We start from the raw sequence: 22,405 nt of genomic DNA, 5'->3' as shown, positions 1-22,405 counted from the left end.
TCCATATATATATATATATATATATATAACACAACAATGACCTAAATTAAATAATGACGTACTAAAATATACGGGGTCCTTCATGGTGCATAAAACGATGCACGGAGAAAATAAATAAATTAAATTAAATTAAATTTTGAAAAAAAATAAAAAATTCGGGACATTACAATCTACCCTCGTTAAAGAGATTTCGTTCTCGAAATCTACCTTCCTTAAGAAGGAGGTCCACAACCAAACACCTTCCCGAGAAACACCCCTTAAAACCAGCAAAACTATGAGTTCACAAACCTTTTTACCTTTGACACCGAACGTCAATAGGCAATCATGTGATACCTCTCGGATCCAAGACACGGGTTGATCAGGCCTAGACCCAAACCCGAGGGAAATATCAAACAATTAATATGTTAAAGCGAACACGGAATACAAAATGAATTTAAGAAATAATAGTTTAAGCTGAAAGAAATCTAAAATATAAAATCCTTTAAAATTAAATACTTAAAATCCCAGATAATAATAATCCAACTCCAAAACCTCCAAGGGTACAACTCGGGAATCCATCCTATGGACCCCTAATAAGAAAACCAAACTGAACTGAAAAACTAAAAGAAAACCATATGAATAGAGCTCCTAGGTTGTCGGAAGAATCAGTGGTCGCCTCTGCTCAGCACGAACAAGCTCAAGCCTGGAACTGATGTACACCTGAAAAAATAGGAGTGGGTCAGGCCCACGAACAAGTTCTATCCTACTACAATCCAAGCAGAGACTCGATACACATATACACTCTAACCAACTCAACAATAACTATATAATCCGTGTCTATATATATATATCCACACTATGGACTCTCACTGGACTATGATATGGGTTTTAACCTGAGTAGAAGGTAACATGCAAAACGCACCTGAGTGGGCATGACTACCTAAGCCTAACAGGGTACACCTCAACCAGCATAGCCAGTTACGCGTCCTATTGCATATACGCTCCCTAACCGTTGACTTTGAGACTCAAGCTCAAGTTACAGTACCATAATAATATATTTAAAATCCCTTCACATTCATCCATAATAAATCCAGTAAGTCGTTCAGCTTATTCAACCGCACAGATTTATACATAAGGAGGATTCTATTTTTGTGATCCATTCCCTTATTTCAAAGTAGGTAGGACTTAGCAATTTGAGCTAATCCAAACCTAGTATGTCACCATCCCATACCAGTACATACAATCCAATCCATCCAACATTTGATAGAATACATAATTAATGCACATAGCAACTGAACTATAATAAGCATAAATAGAAATATAGACTAACATGCTTACTCCAGTAACTGATAGATCAAAATAATAAGACATATCAATTAATTCCATGATGAACATAAATTAAATAGATAAGCATCATGTTCATCCCATAACTCTGTTACAAATTATCTTACTTGAGCATGCAGATAATTGATTCCTCTTGTCCATAAAACCATGACAAGTCTAATAAAAACCATTTTATTATCATGCTTGTCCACTATTAATAATATCATATTAATAAAATTTCCACTCACATAGAATAAATAAATTAAGGTTTAGTAATTTAAAATTCCTCTATACTGAAATAAAACAACTTCCGTCGAGACTTACCAGTGTTCAAGCTATAAACACCTATTGGTTTATTAAGCATTAATCCACTCTCACAAGTGTTAACTAGACTTAGAAAATCTCAAAACACCCAAGTATAGCTTCCTACAGAATCTGAAAATCCCAAAATCTGAGTTCCGTAGCCAAACAAATCGCCGAAAACGTAAAATTGGAAGCCGGTTGAAGAGCCTGCTCTTTCCAAAGAAATAGCCTGCTCTTTCTTGCTTGGAGCCGGCTCTCCTAGTCTTAGAGGTGGCTCCAAGACCCCTTAGAGCCGGCTCCATGTTCCCATGGAGCCTGCTCTTTGCTTTAAAGAGCCGGCTCTTTGAAATCTTGAGCCTTCTCTGTTCTTCATCCTTTTCGCGTCCGGCGATTTTCCGACGAATTGTTCTTCATCCCTAGGGTTCCTAAGTGTTTTAATTAGATTCTAGTGTGCTCAAGAAATAATTAAATTTCTTACTCACTCAACGACATTAATTATACATCAATTATGCCACAAGGAATATAAACCGAGATAATTTCCATTCATGAGCACCAACTGTTTTAGCAAATCAACCTTGTAACTAAATTACTTCCAGTGTTTCTCCAACATGTTATATATCTACTAAAATTCATTATTCATCAATTTACAAGAATTAAAACAGAATCTATACCAGAAAGAATTTAAAACAAAACAATATACAGTATATAAACACATTCAGTTTGTAAGCAACTAACCATGGAACCAGTTTAATTTTAATCCTAATTAAATCCTGGAGTTATATTAAATGTGCAAAGAACACGAGCCTAAGGGAAAGAGTTAAGACAGAACTTGCCTTTGAGATTTTTGTTCAAAATCTCTACGTCGTCTTTTAAGGTTCTAGCGATTCCGACTACAAAATTTCTCCTTTGTTCTCTCTCTCTGCCTCCACAGACGTGAATAGGTTTTATTTTCTTTTTATTTTTTTAAACCCTAAACAGACGTATCCTACATATTTATAGAGTTATACCAAACCCTAAATTAATTCAAGCCCCAAACTGAATCCTAATCGGCCCATAAAACTTAATTAAAACCTATGTCGGCTACAACCGTGATTTCTTAAAAGAACCCTAATCTAAATCATTAAATGAAAAAAAAATAAGTGAATTAAAATAGTGACTCAATGAAATAAGAATTATGACATTTAAACAACTTACCACTTTAAAAGTAAGCCAAATAACTCAACTAATTCACATAAGTCAAATAATTCAAGTAATTCAAGTAATTTAAATAATTCAAATAAATAATTAAATAATTAAAAATTTAATTAAAATAATAAATTAAATATCAAGACTACCCTTTTGAAATTAGGGGTATTACATTCTTCCCCCCTAACAAAAGGAATTTACGTCCTCGGAATTCGCTTTTACCTTCTTCCTATAATTCAAGAAATTGCGAGCGAATGACATCTTCCTGTTCCCAAGTGGACTCAGCCTTATTGTGATGACTCCACTGAACACGAACTAAAGGAATAACCTTGTTATGAAGGATTTGATCCCGACGATCGACAATACAACACGGTGGCTCCGAATAAGTTGCATCTGGCTGCAACTCAATCTCCCCAACATCGATATGCTGATACCGATCCTCATCTCGTAGAAATTTTTGCAATATGGAAACATGGAACACATTGTGAACGCGATCCAAAGTATCCAGAAGTGCTAATCTATAAGCAACAGCTCCAACGTGATCCGTGATCATGAATGGACCGACAAACCGCGGTGACAACTTCCCTTTCTTCCCAAAGCACATAACACCTTTTATAGGCGACACTTTGAGTAAAACCTGATCTCCAACCCTAAACTCTAAAGCACGAGTACGCCGATCAGTATAACTCTTTTGCCTACTCTGAGCAGTATGCATGCGATCCCGAATAAGAGCAATCTTCTCAGAAGTATCCTTAATAAACTCAGGACCTAAGAATCTGCTCTCTCCAACCTCCATTCAATAAACAAGCGATTAACACGGTCGACCGTATAATGCCTCAAATGGTGCCATACCAATAGTCTTCTGGAAACTATTGTTGTAAGCAAACTCCACAAGTGGCAAATAATCCTCCTAGTGGCCTTTGAAATCAAGAACACACGACCAAAGCATATCTTCCATAATTTGATTCACCCTCTCAGTCTGTCCATTAGTCTGAGGATGATAAACAGTGCTAAGATATAATTCTGTACCCAAAGCTTGCTGAAAGCTCTTCCAAAATCCAGACACAAAGTTCGAATCCCTATCCAATATAATAGACAACGGAATACCATGTAGCTTTACAATCTCTGAAATGTAAAGACTCGCCAACTGCTTCGAAGTGAAGTCAGTGCGAATAGGTAGGAAATGAGCTGATTTGGTCAACCTATCCACGATGACCCAAATGGAATTGTGACCCTTGAAAGAAGTGGGTAATCCCTCCACAAAGTCCATAGAAATGCTCTCCCATTTCCACTCCGGTATCGGTAGTGGTTGTAGAGCTCCTGGCGGCCTCTGATGATCAATCTTAACCATCTGACAAGTACTACACTGAGAAACAAACAGAGCAATATCCCTCTTCATACCTGCCCACTAAAACTGCCGCTTCATATCCTGATACATCTTGTCTCCGCCTGGATGAACCGAAAACTCAGAATGATGAGTCTCTGTCATCACGTCTTTCCTCAAATCATCAGCAGAAGGTACCACTAAATGTCCCTTGTACCTCAAGCCTCCGTCAGTCCCAACATGGTAAAATGAAACCTCCCCAGAAGCTATCTCTGTAACTTTGTCGATACACTGTTGATCGGTGAGTTGTGCTTGCAAAACCTTGCGAATAATGAAAGGTGTAACCACTATGCAAGCCATAAAAGCATCTGACAACTCATTTACATTTTTCAAAGCATTCCACTCAGTGGTGAATAAGGCAGAAAGACTACCAATAGGTCGGTGATTGAGTGCATCTGCCACCACATTCGCTTTCCCTGGATGATACTGTATAGAAAAGTGATAATCCTTTACAAACTCCAACCATTTGCGCTGTCTCATATTTAACTCTCGCTGAGTGAATAAATACTACAAACTCTTGTGATCACTGAATAATCTGAAGGACTCACCCAACAGATAATGCCTCCATATGCGTAAGGCAAAGACCACAGTTGCCAATTCCAAATCATGTGTTGGATAATTAAGCTCATGAGGCTTAAGCTTCTGAGATTCATATGAAATCGATCGCTCCTCCTGTATCAAAACACATCCAAGACCCTGCAAAGAAGTATCTGTATAAACTAGATACTCTATCCTGCTCTGTGGAGTAGTCAACCTAGTCTTCAGCTCATCAAAAGCTCGCTTACAGTGTTCATCCCACACAAACTGTACACCCTTTTTAGTTAGGTGCATGAGTGGTCCAGCTATCTTAGAGAACCCCTGGATGAACCTCCGATAATATCCCGCCAAACCGAGGAAACTCCGAATCTCGGTAGGTGAAGTAGGCTGTCCCACTCAACCATGGCTAAAACCTTGGCTGGATCTACTACTATCCCTCTTTTGGACACCACGTGACCTAGAAACTTCACTTCTTGCTGCCAAAATTCACACTTCTCGAACTTGGTAAATAACTGGTGTTCACGAAGCGTCTGCAATACTATGCAAAGATGTCTTGCATGATCGTCCTCCGACCGAGAATAGATCAAGATATCATCAATAAAGACAATAACAAATTGATCCAAATAAGCCCTGAAGACTCTGTTCATTAAGTTCATGAACACTGCTGGTGCGTTAGTCGTCCCGAACCGCATGACACGAAACTCATAAGAACCATATCTTATGAGAAACGCTGTCTTAGGAATATCCTGCTCCTTAACCCTCAGTTGATGATACCCAAAACGCAGATCAATCTTGGAGAAATATATGGCTCCCCTTAACTGATCAAACAAATCATCGATCCTGGGTAGCAGATACTTGTTACGAATAGTAACCTTGTTCAACTCCCTGTAATCAATACCCAGGTGAAGCGAATCATCCTTCTTCTTCATAAACAAAACTGGTGCTCCCCAGGGTGAAGTACTCCTATGAATGAAACCCTGGCTGAGTAATTGCCGAATCTAATCCCTCAGCTCTTTCATCTCTACTGGTGCTATCCTATACGGTGCCCTAGCAAAAGGCATAGTGCCTGGAACTAAGTCAATCACAAAGTCAATCTCGCGACTAGGTGGTAACCCTGGAATCTCCTGAAATATATCCAGAAAGTCCTGTACAATTGGTATATGATCCAATGATACAGTAACCTCCTCTTCTGTTTCCTCTTCCACATGGAACAAATACGTGTTACCGCTCCCATTAGAACGTGGCATAGCTACAACATACATATCCTAACCAGGTATGGTGAACACAATAGTCCTATCAAAGCAATTAACTTGGGTATGGTAGTGAGATAACCAATCCATCCTAAGTATCACGTCATAAGTGCGCATGTCCAGGACCAGTAGATTGGCTAGAAATCTCAGTCTGCCAACATCTAGTGTCACAGGCCCATCACTCTTCTATAAAATGACTGTATCGCCCAATGGTGTAGAAATACCCTGAGGTCTAGTGCATACCCTCGTCCTCATCCCAGATAAAACAATAAAAGTCCTAGCTACAAATGAGTGTGTAGCATCTGTATCAAATAAAACACGTCTATACAAACCATGAATAGAAAACTTACCCTCAACAGCCTGAGGTGCCTGAACATCCTGTGGCACGGGGTTGTACACCCTGCCATAGTGCAATTGCTGTTATGCCTGTCCTTGAGTCTGCGGCGGTGCCGGTAAAGCCAGATGTGTCTATCCCTGAATCCGTGGAACCTGTGGAGCTGGTAGAGGCACTGGCGCCCTCTGTCCTGGCTGTACATGTTGTCCCTGTCCCTGTCCTTGTCCTGCTTTAGGATACTGCCTGGTAGCATGACCATACTCTCCATAAGTGTAACAACTACCCTGGAAAGTACCAAATGGCCTCCACTGTCGGTTAGCCGGTGGCTGACCCTGTCCTACCTGTGGTCCCCCATTCGGCTGCCTCTGAATAAATGCCCTATTCCTGTGAGCATCTGAACCACCCTTGTGCTTCTTCCAAGGCTGTTGTCCCTGGAACTTGCCCTTGTCATTCTGTCGGTGACCATTTCCGTCCCCCTTTTTAGCTAACTGATTAGCAGAATCTATCTTACTACAATCTAAGCAGAGACTCGATACGCATATACACTCTAACCAACTCAACAATAACTACATAATCCGTATCTATATATATATATATATATATATATATATATATCCACACTATGGACTCTTACTGGACTATGATACGGGTCTCAACCTGAGTAGAAGGTAACATGCAAAACGCACCTGAGTGGGCATGACTACCTAAGCCTAACAGGGTACATCTCAACCAGCATAGCCAGTTACGTGTCCTATTGCATATACACTCCCTAACCGTTGACTCTGAGACTCAAGCTCAAGTCACAGTACCATAATAATATATTTAAAATCCGTTCACATTCATCCATAAGAAATCCAGTAAGTTGTTCAGCTTATTCAACCGCACAGATTTATACATAAGGAGGATTTTATTTTTGTGATCCATTCCCTTATTCCAAAGTAGGTAGGACTTAGCAATTTGAGCTAATCCAAACCTAGTATGTCACTGTCCCATACCGGTACATATAATCCAATCCATCCAACAGTTAGTAGAATACATAATTAATGCACATATCAACTGAACCATAATAAGCATAAATAGAAATATAGACTAACATACTTACTCCAGTAACTGATAAATCAAAATAATAAGACATATCAATTAATTCCATGATGAACACAAATTAAATAGATAAGCATCATGTTCATTCCATAACTCTGTTACAAATTATCTTACTTGAGCATGCAGATAATTTATTCCTCTCATCCATAAGACCATGACAAGTCTAATAAAAATCATATTTATTATCATACTTGTCCACTATTAATAACATCATATTAATAAAATTTCCACTCACAGAGAATAAATAAATTAAGATTCAGTAATTTAAAATTCCACTGTACTAAAATAAAACAACTTCCGTCGAGACTTACCAGTGTTCAAGCTATAAACACCTACTGGTTTATTAAGCATTAATCAACTCTCACAAGTGTTAACTATACTTAGACATCTCAAAACACCTAAGTATAGCTTCCTACAGAATCTGAAAATCCCAAAATCTGAGTTCCATAGCCAAACAAATTGTTGACAACATAAAACTGGAAGCCGGTTGAAGAGCCTGCTCTTTCCAAAGAAAGAGCCTGCTATTTCTTTCTTAGAGCTGGCTCTCCTAGTCTTGGAGGTGGCTCCAAGACCCCTTAGAGCCGGCTCCATGTTCCCATGGAGCCTGCTCTTTGCTCCAAAGAGCCGGCTCTTTGTAATCTTGAGCCGTCTCTTCTTTGTTCTTCATCCTTTTCGCGTCCGGCGATTTTCCGACGATCTGTTCTTCATCCCTAAGGTTCCTAAGTGTTTTAATTAGATTCCAGTGTGCTCAAGAAATAATTAAATTCCTTACTCACTCAACGACATTAATTATACATCAATTATGCCACAAGGAATTTAAACCGGGATAATTTCCATTCATGAACACCAACTGTTTTAGCAAATCAACCTTGCAACTAAATTACTTCTAGTGTTTCTCCAACATGTTATAGATCTACTAAAATTCATTATTCATCAATTTACATGAATTAAAATAGAATCTACACCAGAAAGAATTTAAAACAAAACAATATACAGTATATAAACACATCCAGTTTGTAAGCATCTAACTATGGAACCAGTTTAATTTTAATCCTTATTAAATCTTAGAGTTGTATTAAACGTGCAAAGAACACGAGCCTAAGGGAGAGAGTTAAGACAGAACTTACCTTTGAGATTTTTGTTCAAAATTTCTACGTCGTCTTCTAAGGTTCTGGCGATTCCGACTACAAAATTCCTCCTCTGTTCTCTCTCTCTGCCTCCACAGACGTGAATAGGTATTATTTTTTTTTTTATTTTTTTAAACCCTAAACAGACGTATCCTACATATTTATAGAGTTATACCAAATCCTAAATTAATTCAAGCCCCAAACTGAATCCTAATCGGCCCATAAAACTTAATTAAAACCTACGTCGGCTACAACCGTGATTTCTTAAAAGAGCCCTAATCTAAATCATTAAATGAAAACAAATAAGTGAATTAAAATAGTGACTCAAAGAAATAAAAATTATGACATTTAAACAACTTACCACGTTAAAAGTAAGCCAAATAACTCAACTAATTCACATAATTCAAGTAATTCAAATAATTCAAATAATTCAAGTAATTCAAATAATTCAAATAAACAATTAAATAATTAAAAATTCAATTGAAACAATAAATTAAATACCAGGACTATCCTTTTGAAATTAGGGGTATTACAAATCATACACCACTGCCACTAGCAATACAATACTCACCACCCTATATGGGTACTCATCACACAACGTTCTACCACGTTAACCATTGGATCCTATAATTAGTTTACAACCAACATCGGGCATGCCTTATTCATCCATACTAAGCTTTGATGTTCGCAAGGAAAACGGTCACTAGACCACTAAATATAATGAAGTCGGACCTCAACTTATTCCTCAATGAGTCACTCAGTTACCTAGCATACTCTCAAGTACTCAGGACATAAATCCCCAAAACAATATTTTCAATAATCAATTAATCGATCCATATACCTTTATCAGATACCTGTCCTTCCTAACATACCTCGTCACCCGAGACAAACTACATGAACCCACATTGTTACACTGACACAACACACAGTACCATGCTTTCACTGTCACTGACGAATCAAAATAATCATTGACCTTTGACCCAACATCATGCTAAAGATAGACTGATTTAGGAGAAATGGTTAGCCAGGCCATTCTCATCATTGATCTAGTCTCAACACAAACGCCGTTTCTATCCTCAGGTCCAAACCTCAATCACAATATCATATAGTCCACAAGATACTGTGAGATCCACTCACTATCAATCTATCGCATTACGTAACCCCAATAACCACACCATCACATACTTACTCTAAAAATCCCCAATCATGCCTCATGAAAATACCTCATAAGGCTATTTCTTTCCTATAACGCCAAAACCAGAATAAATTGTTTCCATTATTCCTCTAAAGAATCCCACATTTATTTCTCTAACTACATAGTGTCAAACAACACCAACACCCATCTCAAGGCACTACTCAATCCAAACAACATGAAAACATTCGAGTACACTACTGTGATACCCCTCGGATCCGAGACATGGGTTGATCAGGCCCAAGCCCAAACCCGAGGGAATATCAAGCAATTAAAGTATTTTAAAATGAACACAGATGATAAAATGAAATAATAAAGATGGAAATAAAACTGAAAGAACATTTAATTATAATAAAACCCTCCATGTAACTGAAAATTGAAACTCCAATCCTCCAAAACTTCAAGGTTACAACTTGGGAATCCACAGATGGACCCCTAACCAAAAGTTCAACCGAAACTGAAAACTGAAAATAGATAATGCTAAAAACATCGAGAGAAGTCCTACGTAAACAAATGAAGGTGAGACTGTCCTCGACAAGCACGATCAAGCTCTAAGGCTGGAACCGTCCTGTACCTGAAAAGAATAATGAAGGAGTGGGTCAGACCCACGAGCAAGTTCTAATCTAACTGCAATCCATACAGTGACCCGATACGCAGATACACCGTAGACACCTCACAATATCTATCTAGTCCATATATATAAATATATCCACACTAAGGGACATTCACTAGTCTATAATAGGGGTCTCAACCTGAATAGAAGGCAACATGCGAATACGCACCCAGAGGTGGGCATGAGTACCTAGACCTAACAGGGTACACCTCAACCTATTATAACCAGCTACACATCCACTGCATATACGCACCCTAACCAATGAGCCTGAGACTCAAGCTCAACTCGTGGTACCGTAAACATATATATAAAGTCCGTCCAAATCCAGGGTATGCAGTTCAACTATTTATTAAATTGACATACAATAAACCAACTTGTTAGTGACTCAACTTATTCAGTTGATATGACTTAACTACCATCCGTTAATCCAGGAAGTCATCTAACTTGGTTACAGCTGATCTGACTTAGTCACAATTAGGATTTGATATCTTTCAATCCATTCTATTAATCCATTAGGTTAGGTTTATGCGTTTTGAGCTAAACCGTCCCTAGTATGTCACCGTCCCATACTGGTACATACAATCCTCCATATCCATGTAAATTACAACATATATAACAGTTCAATAATTTACGGACAAAAAACCACCATCCAATAATTGCAGAAGGAATCTTAACAATCTAGCAAATAAAATCCAGTAGTAATCCATGTAATTGCATCGAAGAATAAACTATTCTAACAATTAACATCCAACACATGCATAGTTCAAATTTAATAAAACAATGACCCTATCATGTATTTACAATTAGTTCTATAATACTATTATAGTCCAATAAATCGCTAAATTAAACCAAGCGATCTAGTTCCCTCCATCCGGTAACAGAGTACTAAGTCATATACTTATATTTTGTTGTATCCTTTAGCACAGAGCCCCCACTATGCTACAAGTCCAATATATTACTTTAAAAGACTTCATCGTGCATCTAAAATAAATTTAAAATCATTTTATAGCACCCTAAACCGTCAGATTAAAATTAATCAACAAATCCCCTTTCAGCCGTTAACTGTACACAAAGTTGTCAAATAGCGTACTGTTAATTCTATTTAAAACTAAGGGGTAAATTTATGCAATTCAAGACCTTAGTTACATGTTAAAATTATTATTTAAACACCCAATTAAAATTTTAAAACTGATTAATGACCCAGAATGCCCAAACAGTGACAAAAGTATTAAAAAGTGCCGTAAAAACAAATTCCAAAACTCATACAAGGTTGGAGCCTGCTCTAAAAAGAAAGAGCAGGCTCTTTCTAACTTGGAGCCGGCTCCACATTCCCTTGGAGCTGGCTCTTGTTGAAGGAGAGCTGGCTCTTGCTTTCCAGAGCCGGCTCTCTCTCTCTTGAGAGCCTCCCGTTCTGTCTCTGCTTCGTTTCAGCTCATCTTCTCCATCTCCGATCCAGTCCTAACCCACTATTGGTCTCTAAAACTAATTTTAGAAGTTTAATTAACACCCAGTAGCTTCCTATTAATTTAATTACAGTAACTAGAATCAATTACCAGGACTACATTTGAATTAAAATGGCTACTGAACTGCATATACTTTAAAACCAAACTGAAACGGATTTACGACAACAGTTCCCTTCCAACCCATTTGTTCTTCCTCTAAATTTGAATTTAAAGGACTTAAATTACATCTAATATCCAATCAGATCTTGGTTCATCGCAGTAAGGTTCAAAACCAAAAGTAAAACCGTGGAACGTTTCATGCCAAAACAGAGACAAAGAAAACATACATACTATAATTGTTTGGTAAATAAAATCTCATAGATAAAACGATCAAGTAAAATATATATAAAACATGCATGATTCAGTTTAAGGCCAATTAATCTCTTAGAGACTGTCCAGGTGCACAGAACACAAGACAAAGGGAAGGAGGAAGATAAGAACTTGCCTGTAGCTTTAGACTCAAAACTTGTCGCCGTCGTCCTAACTTCCGGCAACCACAGACTACCTTCTAGCCTCCTCTGGTTCTAGTCTAATCCACCAAAATCCTCCCTTGGTACTCACTGTTCTTCTCCTTGACAATTCTTACAATGCCTCCGTTCCCAACCCTCTGTGCTGAGAACTTACTTCACGTTTATGTAATCTGATTTATGATTTTAAAACCTAGGCTACAGCATAATGGTTGCATTTATAGGTTTGATTCTAAAACCCTAATCCTTGTAATTTTAGAGACTGGGCCCTAATCTTAATCCTAGTCGGCTCATGAAACTATCTCTGTTACGGCTTACCTATACGTGAAATTCCAACCCCAATGTTAACTGTAACTTAAAACATAATTAAATTAAAACTCAATTAAATAATTAAATACACTTAACCAATTAAGTAATAAAAGATAACACATGTCACATAGGTAAACAATTAAATCAAATTAATAAATAAAATAAACACATGTCACATAGGTAAACAATTAAATCAAATTAATAAATAAAAAAAATAATTAAACCAAATAATCACCCAAAAATACAATAAAAAATAATAAATAAATGCCGAGACTATCCTTTTAAAATTAGGGGTATTATATTCTTCCCCCCTAACAAAAGGAATTCCGTCCTAGGAATTCACTCTTACCTTCTTCCAATATTTCAGGAAACTGCGAGCGAATGACATCCTCCCTTTCCCAAGTGGACTCAGCCTCATTGTGATGACTCCACTGCACACGAACCAAAGGGATAACCTTATTGCGAAGGATTTGATCCCGACGGTCAACAATACGACACGGTGGCTCCAAATATGTTGCATCCGGCTGCAACTCAATCTCCCCAACATCGATATTCTGATACCGATCCTCATTGCACAGAAATTTTTGCAATATGGAAACCTGAAACAAGTTGTGAACGCGATCCAAGTTATCCGAAAGTGCCAACCGATAAGCCACAGCTCCCACTCGATCCGTAATCATGAATGGACCGACAAACCGCGGAGACAACTTCCCTTTCTTCCCAAAGCGCATAACACCCTTTATAGGAGATACTTTGAGAAGAACCTGATCCCCAACCCGAAACTCCAAAGCTCGAGTGCGACGATCAGCATAGCTCTTCTGCTTACTTTGGGCAGTACGCATACGATCTCGAATAAGAGCAATTTTTTCAGAGGTATCCTTGATGAACTCAGGACCTAAGAATCGATTCTCTCCAACCTCCATCCAACAAACAGGTGATCGACATGGTCACCCATATAACACCTCAAAAGGTGCCATCCCAATAATCTTCTGGAAACTATTGTTATAAGCAAACTCCACAAGTGGCAAATATTCCTCCCAGTGGCCCTTGAAATCCGAAACACAGGACCGAAGCATATCTTCCATAATCTGATTCACCCTCTCAGTCTGTCCGTCAGTCTGAGGATGATAAGCAGTACTAAGGTGTAACTCCGTACCTAAAGCCTGCTGAAAACTTTTCCAAAATCCAGATACAAAGCTTGAATCCCTGTCCGATATAATAGACAATGGAATGCCATGCAGCTTCACAATCTCTGAAATGTAAAGCCTCGCCAACTGCTCCGAAGTGTAGTCAGTGCAAATAGGCAAGAAATGAGCTGACTTGGTCAACCTATCCACAATGACCCATATGGAATTATGCCCCTTGAAAGAATTTGGCAACCCTTCCACAAAATCCATAGATATGCTCTCCCATTTCCACTCCGGAATTGGTAGTGGTTGTAGAGCTCCTGGCGGCCTCTGATGATCAATTTTAACCATCTGACAAGTACTACACTGAGAAACAAAAAGAGCAATGTCCCTCTTCATACCTGCCCACCAAAACTGCCGCTTCATATCTTGATACATCTTATCGCCTCCTAGATGAACAGAGAACTCAGAGTGGTGAGTCTCAGTCATCACATCCTTCCTCAAATTATCAGCAGAAGGTACTACTATACGCCCTTTGTACCTCAAACCTCCGTCAGCCCCAACATAGTAAAATGGAACCTCTCCAGAAGCTATCTCTACAACCTTGTCAATGCACTGCTGATCCGTGAGTTGTGCTTGTAAAACCTTGCGAATGATGGAAGGTGTAACCACCATGCAAGCCATAAAAGTATCTGATAACTCATCCACACTCTTTAAAGCATTCCACTCAGTAGTGAATAAAGCAGAAAGATTACCAACAGGTCGGCGACTGAGTGCATCCGCCACCACATTCGCTTTCCCTGGATGGTACTGTATAGAAAAATGATAGTCCTTTATAAACTCCAACCACCTGCACAGTCTCATATTCAGCTCCCGCTGTGTGAACAAGTACTGCAGACTCTTGTGATCACTGAATAATCTGAAGGACTTACCCAACAGATAATGCCTCCAAATACGCAAGGCAAAGACCACTGCTGCCAATTCCAAATCATGTGTTGGATAATTAAGCTCATAATCCTTAAGTTTCCGAGATCTATAAGAAATCGGTCGCTCCTCCTGCATCAATACACATCCAAGACCCTACAACAAAGCATCTGTGTAAACAAGATACTCTATCCCGCTCTGCGGAGTAGCCAGAACCGGTGCAGAAGTCAGCTTCCTTTTCAGCTCATCAAAAGCTCGCTGACAGTGTTCATCCCACACGAACTGTACACCATTCTTGGTCAGATGAGTGAGTGGTCCTGCTATCTTGGAGAACCCCTAGATGAATCTCCTGTAATATCCTGCCAGACCGAGAAAACTCCTGTAATACCCCTAGTTTTCAAAAGGATAAAATGGGGATTTAATTTTGATTTTTATTGTATCTAAGTGACTTATGTACTTTTTTTTGACTAATTGTGTTTATTGTATTTGTTTAAATTAATTGATTGATTAATTGTGTGTTTAAATTAATATTAAGTGTGTTTTATTTTATTATTCATTTGACTTGAAATTGTATGTGTGTTCTGTGTGGTTTTTAGCCATAATTATTTATTTATTTTTCCCTAATTATGTTTAAGGGTAATTAATTAAGTAGTTAGTTAATTTTATTCCAGATATATGTATAGTGAACGTAACTGTTGTGGTCACTTGTTTATTACCATGTTGGGTGATAATTAGGTTTAGGGTGTTATGATTAAGTAATTAGGTAGCCGACTTGTAGTTGGGCTGGACTTAGGGTTAGGATTACTGGATTTGGGATTAGGGTTTCAAAGGAGTCTATATATATATATAACGATATATGTTGCAAGGGTTTTTGGGAGAAAACCCTATTCACGTAGGGGTAATTTAAGAGGAAAAACAGAGATACATAGAAAGGGTTGTATACACTTCAATGTGTATATTCTTGTGTAGTCTGCAAGGGTTAAAGTAAAACATTATTCATGTAGTATTAATCTATGAAGCTAAGGAGGACGAACAGAGGAATGGAACAATGGTCAGAGGTGGGAGCAGTATAAGAGAATTCTGAAACTTAGAGACAATGCTGCTGTAAGGTTTCAAAACGAAATCTAAAGGCAAGTTTCAGACTATCTCTTTCCTGTAAACTTGTGTTCTGTGCATTCTTTATAGTCTCCAGGGTTAATTCAACTTTAAAACTAATGGTTGATGCATGTGTAACAGACTGTAATTTGTTGTGCATAAGGAACTGGATTTGGTTTTCTGCATACTGTGTTTGTGTATGAATTGAGACTTTTGTAAATTAATTTATATTGGAAGATGAAGAGTTTCTAGGACTTTGGGAACTTAGACGGAACGCTAGGAATGTAATTAAACTTTAAAACGATTATTTATGCGTAATGAACCAAGCTGAAATCTGTTTTTACGTTTTTATGTTTCTGAAATTGTTCTTTGCTTGAACTGCTGCGACAAGGATTTAAGCTTCTGTAAATAAAATCCTAAAAGGATGTGAGGAGGTTCTAAGACTTTGTGGATGTATATTAAACTCTAGGAAGTTTAAAAAAAAACTGTATCAAAGGTGGGACGGATGGCTGGAATAGCGCCGGAAGCAAAGACGAAGGTCAGAGACGAAGGAGCAGGCTCTCAAGGAGAGAGAGCCGGCTCCCTAAGTGAGGGAGCCGGCTCCCAAGCAAGTAGAGCCGCCTCTCCATGAGGGAGAGCCGGCTCTAGAAGATAAAGAGCCGGCTCCCATGGGGGGGAGCCGGCTCCCTTGAACAGATACCCCTTCGGGGGTATTTTCGGCATTTTTCTGCCTTTGGGGACTTAAACGAAATTCCTGGAAAATAAAAGGGGGTTCTAAATACTTAAAAATTTACCTATTAGAACCTTTAAACAGTGGGTTTATGTTAGGGTTTGATTCTAAGGGGCATCATGAACATAAACAATAGTAATGTGTATGTTGTCCGGAAGAAAGGAAGGGAGATTGACAGGTGAGTTGTTTTAGCAAAATTCAATAAACTGTTATAACGGATATTTCTGGGACTTTATATCAACAATGTCTAGGATATAATTAAGTTCCAAGAGGGTTGGTTAGGTTGTGGTTGTGGACATCGTGTAATTTAAATACATGGCTGTGTGCTGACAGGAGTGAAAGAGATTTTATTTGCTGGTTTGTTTTAACCAGTTTACATGAGTAGGTATAAAGTACCATTGGGGTTTTACACAATGTGCAGTGAGACTTCTCGGTGTCATATGATATTAGGCACAGGTTTTAGGATGTAGGATTAAAAAGGGACGTCATGTGTTATAAACGTTAACTTTCATGCCGTCAGGGATTGAGGAGGTTTTTCATTACTAGTCTCGGTTGTAATAATTTGAATGAACTAGTATGAGAGGATGGTTTGGGTTTTCTAGTATAATGTTGCTCAGTTTATAATTCTGATAATCATTATATCATGCTATGAATGGTAATTGCTGAACTGTTATAAATTCTTGTTCTGTCAATTTTTTGGAGATGAATGGATTAAATTGGTTATTGTTTTAACAATTTCAAAAGGAGTTTTCATTATAAATATAGTCATATACTGGATGCATAATAGGATCTTGTCTATAATTGATTTCTATTATGTTTGGTTTTGGATGGATTGGATGTTTGAGTGATTCTGCATTGTACATGAATCATATGCATTATATGTACCGGTATGGGACGGTGACATATTAGGGATGGATTAGATCAAAATGCTAAGTCCTACCCTTTCATACATACGGAATGGATTAACTAAAAACAGTTAAATCCTACATGGATGCATGTCCTGTCAACTAAAACAGTTGAACGACATAACGGATGTTTGTTTTATCTTTCTGCATTATGAAGGAATTTATATATAAATTTATGGTACCGTGATACGAGCTTGAGTCTCCTGATCACGATTAGGGTGCGTATATCGCAAAGGTTGAGTAGCTGGATATAGCTAATGTTCCCTGGTAGGCTTAGGTACTTGGCCGCTGGAAAGCATGTTTTATATGTCACCTTCTACCCAGGCTGAACTATGTTATAGGCTAGTGAGCATCCTATAGTGTGTATTTATATATCTATGGACTATTGTAGATATTGCCGAGCTATCTAGGATGTATCTGCGTATCGGGTTTATGTACGGATTGTAGTAGGATGGAACTTGCATGTGGGCCTGACCCACCTTTATTTTTTAGGTGTTCACCAGTACCAGGCTTAGAGTTTGATCGTGTTGATGCAGATACAGACACTCACTCTTCCGGTTACATAGGATTTCCTTGCTATTTTGGTTTTGGTTTTTAATTCTGTAAATTTATTTAAAGTTTTGGAATTAGGGGTCCACTAGGTGGATTCCCGAGTTGTACGGATTAAATTATATTAATTTATTACTTAAGGTTCGAGGATGTTCATTTTAGTTTTCTTTCAGCGCATTATTATCTTATTCTTAATTCAGTTTTGTTCTTGCTTGTTTACATATTGATTGTCTGATATCCATCGGATCTGTGCTCGGACTTGATCACCCGTGGCTCTAGAATCGAGGGGTATCACAGTTGGTATCAGAGCACTCCAGGTTCTAGTGTCCTTAGGAGTGTCTTTCGTTAGAAGTCTTCCGCATTGCGACTCTTAAAAACTTAGAGTCATATTAGGATTCATTGTACTCTTTTACAGTTCGTTAGGAGGAGCAGCTGATGTCAATTATATTCCATAATTATGGAATAGTTGACACTAGAAGGAGGATGGGGTCCGCGGCGACTACGACTCAGACCAAAGGAGTAGAGGAGTATATTATCAAGTTCTCTTTCAGAAGCAGAACTTGGGATTGAAGGTTAATTCCAGTTGGCACTACTTTTAGAAGTTTACACCAAGGAAGGATTTAGGAATGTGTTTTAGGTCACCGCATAAAGGGACCAACACGATTTCAGTGTTCTCCTAAAGGAGACAACCGAGGAATTGGAGTCCAAAGAGGATTCGAATGGAGGAGATTTCAATATACCCAAGAAAGAGGGTATTGAATCTTAGAAAGTAAGGATCACACGAGAGTAATCTTGTTCGCTAATAGTATAGTGAACGATACTTATAGAGTTGGTGTGGATTGACCTACATATAGTTAGACTTTCGTATTACCTTTAAAAGAGGTAGATAAAAGAGAACTCTTCAGGAGCTTAAGATAGGATGGAGTTCTTCTCAGAATGAAGCAATGATTTGATGTCACGTTCTGGGAAGTATAGGAAGTAGGTTGTGACGTTCTAAGTTGCCTTATAAAGCTACATTAGACGGTTTATATTCCGCATATAAGGAGGATGAAGGTTAAGCCTTTGAAATTTGCTGAGGCAAATGGATTTAGTTTGGAGCTGTGGTTTATATTCCGTAAGAAATGCTATCTTAGGAACATCCTGCTCGCTAACCCTCAGCTGATGATACCCAGAACGCAGATCAATCTTGAAGAAGTATGTGGCTCCTCTTAACTGATCAAACAAGTCATCAATCCTGGGCAAAGGATACTTGTTACGAATCGTAACCTTGTTCAACTCCCTGTAATCTATACACAGACGAAGTGAACCATCCTTCTTCTTCACAAACAGAACCGGTGCTCCTCAAGGTGATGTACTCCTACGAATAAAACCCTGGCTGAGTAACTGCTGAATCTGATCCCTCAGCTCTCTCATTTCCACCGGTGCCATCCTATAGGGTGCCCTAGCAATAGGCGCAGTGCCTGGAGCTAAGTCTATCACAAAATCAATCTCTCGACTAGGTGGCAACCCTAGAATCTCCTGAAATACATCCGGGAAATCCTGTACAATCGGTATGTTATCCAATGGCACAGTAATCCCCTCCTCATTTTCCTCCTCCACATGGAACAAATAGGTGCTACCGCCCCCTTTAGAACGTGGCATAGCTACTACATATATATCCTAACCAGGTATGGTAAAAATAATAGATCTATCAAAACAATCAACTTGGGCATGGTAGTGAGACAACCAATCCATCCCAAGTATCACATCATAAGTGTGCATGTCCAAGACCAATAGATTGGCTAGAAATCTAAGTCTGCCAATATCTAGTGTCACAGGCCCATCACTCTCATGTATAATAGCTGTATCACCCAATGGTGTAGAAATACCCTAAGGTCTAGTGCATACCCTCGTCCTCATCCCAGATAAAGCAACAAAAGTCCTAGCTACAAATGAGTGTGTAACACCTGTATCAAATAAAATACGTCCATGTAAACCATGAATAGGAAACTTACCCTTAATAGTCTGAGGTGCCTGAACATCCTGTGGCATGGGGTTATACACCCTGTCATAGTACAACTGTTGTGGTGCCTGTCCCTAAGTCTGCGGCGGTGCCAGTAAAGCCAGATGTGTCTGTCCCTGAATCCGTGGAACCTGTGGAGCTGGTAGAGGCACTGGCGCCCTCTGTCCCTGCTGCACATACTGTCCCTGTCCCTGTCTTGCTTTAGGATACTGCCTGGTGGTATGACCATACTCTCCACAAGTGTAACAACTACCCTGGAAAGTACCAAATGGCCTCCTCTGTCGGTTGGCCTGTGGCTGACCCTGTCCTACCTGTGGTCCCCCATTCTGTTGCCTCTAAATAGGTGCCCCATTCCGGTGAGCATCTGAACCCCCCTTGTGCTTCTTCCAAGGCTGTTGTCCCTGGAACTTACCTTTGTCATTCTGCTGGTGACCATTGCCATTCCCCTTTTTAGCTGATTGGTTAGTAGAGTCTTTATCACCCCGCTTCTCACCACGAGCCTGTCTGATGTCCACAGTCAACTGATACTGTTGTAGAGCGGCGTCTACTACCTGAGCATAGGTAGTATAGGTTAGACTACCTGTAATAGCTCTCTTGATAGACCACATCAGTCCCTTGACGAAACTGTTACGCTTCTTCTCCTCTGTATCCACCTCCTCCGGTGTAAAGAGAGACAAGCGTGTGAACTGCTGCTCATACTCCGCCACTATCATGTTTCCCTGCTGCAGATTTAGAAACTCGGTCTTCATAGCTGCCCTGACTGCATAGGGAAAATATTTCTCGTCAAAGCGAGCACTGAACTCATCATAAGACAATGTCATCCTCTCCTCTGGGGTGGTAACTGACTCCCACCACTGTAGTGCATCCTCAACTAGCTTGAAAGTAGCAAGCATCTGCTTCTGAACCTCCGTGCACTGAACCAAACGAAGATGACGCTCAATGTCCCGTTTCCACTGGTGAGCTGTTCTCGCATCAGTTGAGCCTGAGAACACAGGTGGACTCCCTTTGTGAAAGAGCTCCTAGCCTTTCCCCAAGAATCCGTTTGAACCAATGGTGCTGGTACAGGTGCCTGTTGAACCTGTGGTTGGTTCCGGAGTGCAGCTGTTACCCTAGCCTCTATAGCCCGAGCAACAAGGTCATTGAGGTGTGGAGGAATCTCTGGATCTCTGACCTGACCTTGAGTCTGTTAAACTTCCTCCTGCTCCTCCTGAAACCTTGGCATTTGCTGCTCTTCTTCCATTTGCCGACGTTGTAGACGTTCCTGCTGTCTACGTGCTGTTCTCTTTTGTCGACTGTTCATGTTCTGTCATCTTCCAGTGTTAACCATGCTGTTAACATAGAAAAACAGACATCAGTATGAGTTTAAACGAACCGTAGAAGAATTCAACGAATCCTAAACATAAGCTCTATAAAAAAAAAAACGCTACGCGGAAGTCTTAATACGAAACGTCCTAAAGACACTTGAACCTGGAGTGCTCTGATACCAACTGTGATACTCCTCGGATCCGAGACACGGGTTGATCAGGCCCAGGCCCAAACCCGAGGGAATATCAAACAATTAAAGTATTTTAAAACGAACACAGATGACAAAATGAAATAATAAAGATGGAAATAAAACTGAAAGAACATTTAATTATAATAAAACCCTCCATGTAACTGAAAATTGAAACTCCAATCCTCCAAAACTTCAAGGTTACAACTTAGGAATCCACTGATGAACCCCTAACCAAAAGTTCAACCGAAACTGAAAACTGAAAATAGATAATGCTAAAAACATTGAGAGAAGTCCTACATAAACAGATGAAGGTGAGACTATCCTCGACAAGCAAGATCAAGCTATAAGGCTGGAACCGTCATGTACCTGAAAAGAATAATGAAGGAGTGGGTCAGACCCACGAGTAAGTTCTAATCAAACTGCAATCCATACAGTGACCCGATACGCAGATACACCGTAGACACCTCACAATATCTATCTAGTCCATACGTATAAATATATCCACACTAAGGGACATTCACTAATCTATAATAGGGGTCTCAACCTGAATAGAAGGCAACATGCGAATACGCACCCAGAGGTGGGCATGAGTATCTAGACCTAATAGGGTACACCTCAACCTATTATAACCAGCTACACATTCACTGCATATACGCACCCTAACCAACGAGTCTGAGACTCAAGCTCAACTCGTGGTACCATAAACATATATATAAAGTCCGTCCAAATCCAGGGTATGCAGTTCAACTATTTTTTAAACTGACATACAATAAAGCAACTAGTTAGTGACTCAACTTATTCAGTTGATATGACTTAACTACCATCCGTTAATCCAGGAAGTCATCCAACTTGGTTACAGCTGATCTGACTTAGTCACAATTAGGATTCGATATCTTTCAATCCATTCCATTAATCCATTAGGTTAGGTTTATGCGTCTTGAGCTAAACCGTCCCTAGTATATCACCGTCCCA

The 22,405-nt window shown here is 39.2% G+C and overlaps 1 long non-coding RNA gene across 2 annotated transcripts in view; it reads right to left on the bottom strand.

Annotated features, from left to right (window-relative positions):
- Positions 1-459: 459 nt before the first annotated feature.
- Positions 460-22,405, bottom strand: part of LOC132315016 (uncharacterized) — a 30,997-nt gene continuing 9,051 nt past the window's right edge. Inside the window, exon 3 of one of the 2 annotated variants that reach the window (XR_009483562.1) lies at positions 460-699. This is a non-coding gene — a long non-coding RNA (uncharacterized LOC132315016). Of the gene's footprint in view, positions 700-9,970; positions 10,290-22,405 lie in introns of those variants that run through there. The other variant, XR_009483561.1, reaches the window with a different exon arrangement.

This window comes from Cornus florida, unplaced genomic scaffold (assembly GCF_030987335.1).
Source record: "Cornus florida cultivar Cherokee Brave unplaced genomic scaffold, ASM3098733v1 CherokeeBrave_3.0.0_Hap2_Chr06, whole genome shotgun sequence".
NCBI classification, from domain to species: Eukaryota; Viridiplantae; Streptophyta; class Magnoliopsida; order Cornales; family Cornaceae; genus Cornus; species Cornus florida.
This window is presented reverse-complemented; position numbering and strand designations above follow the sequence as displayed.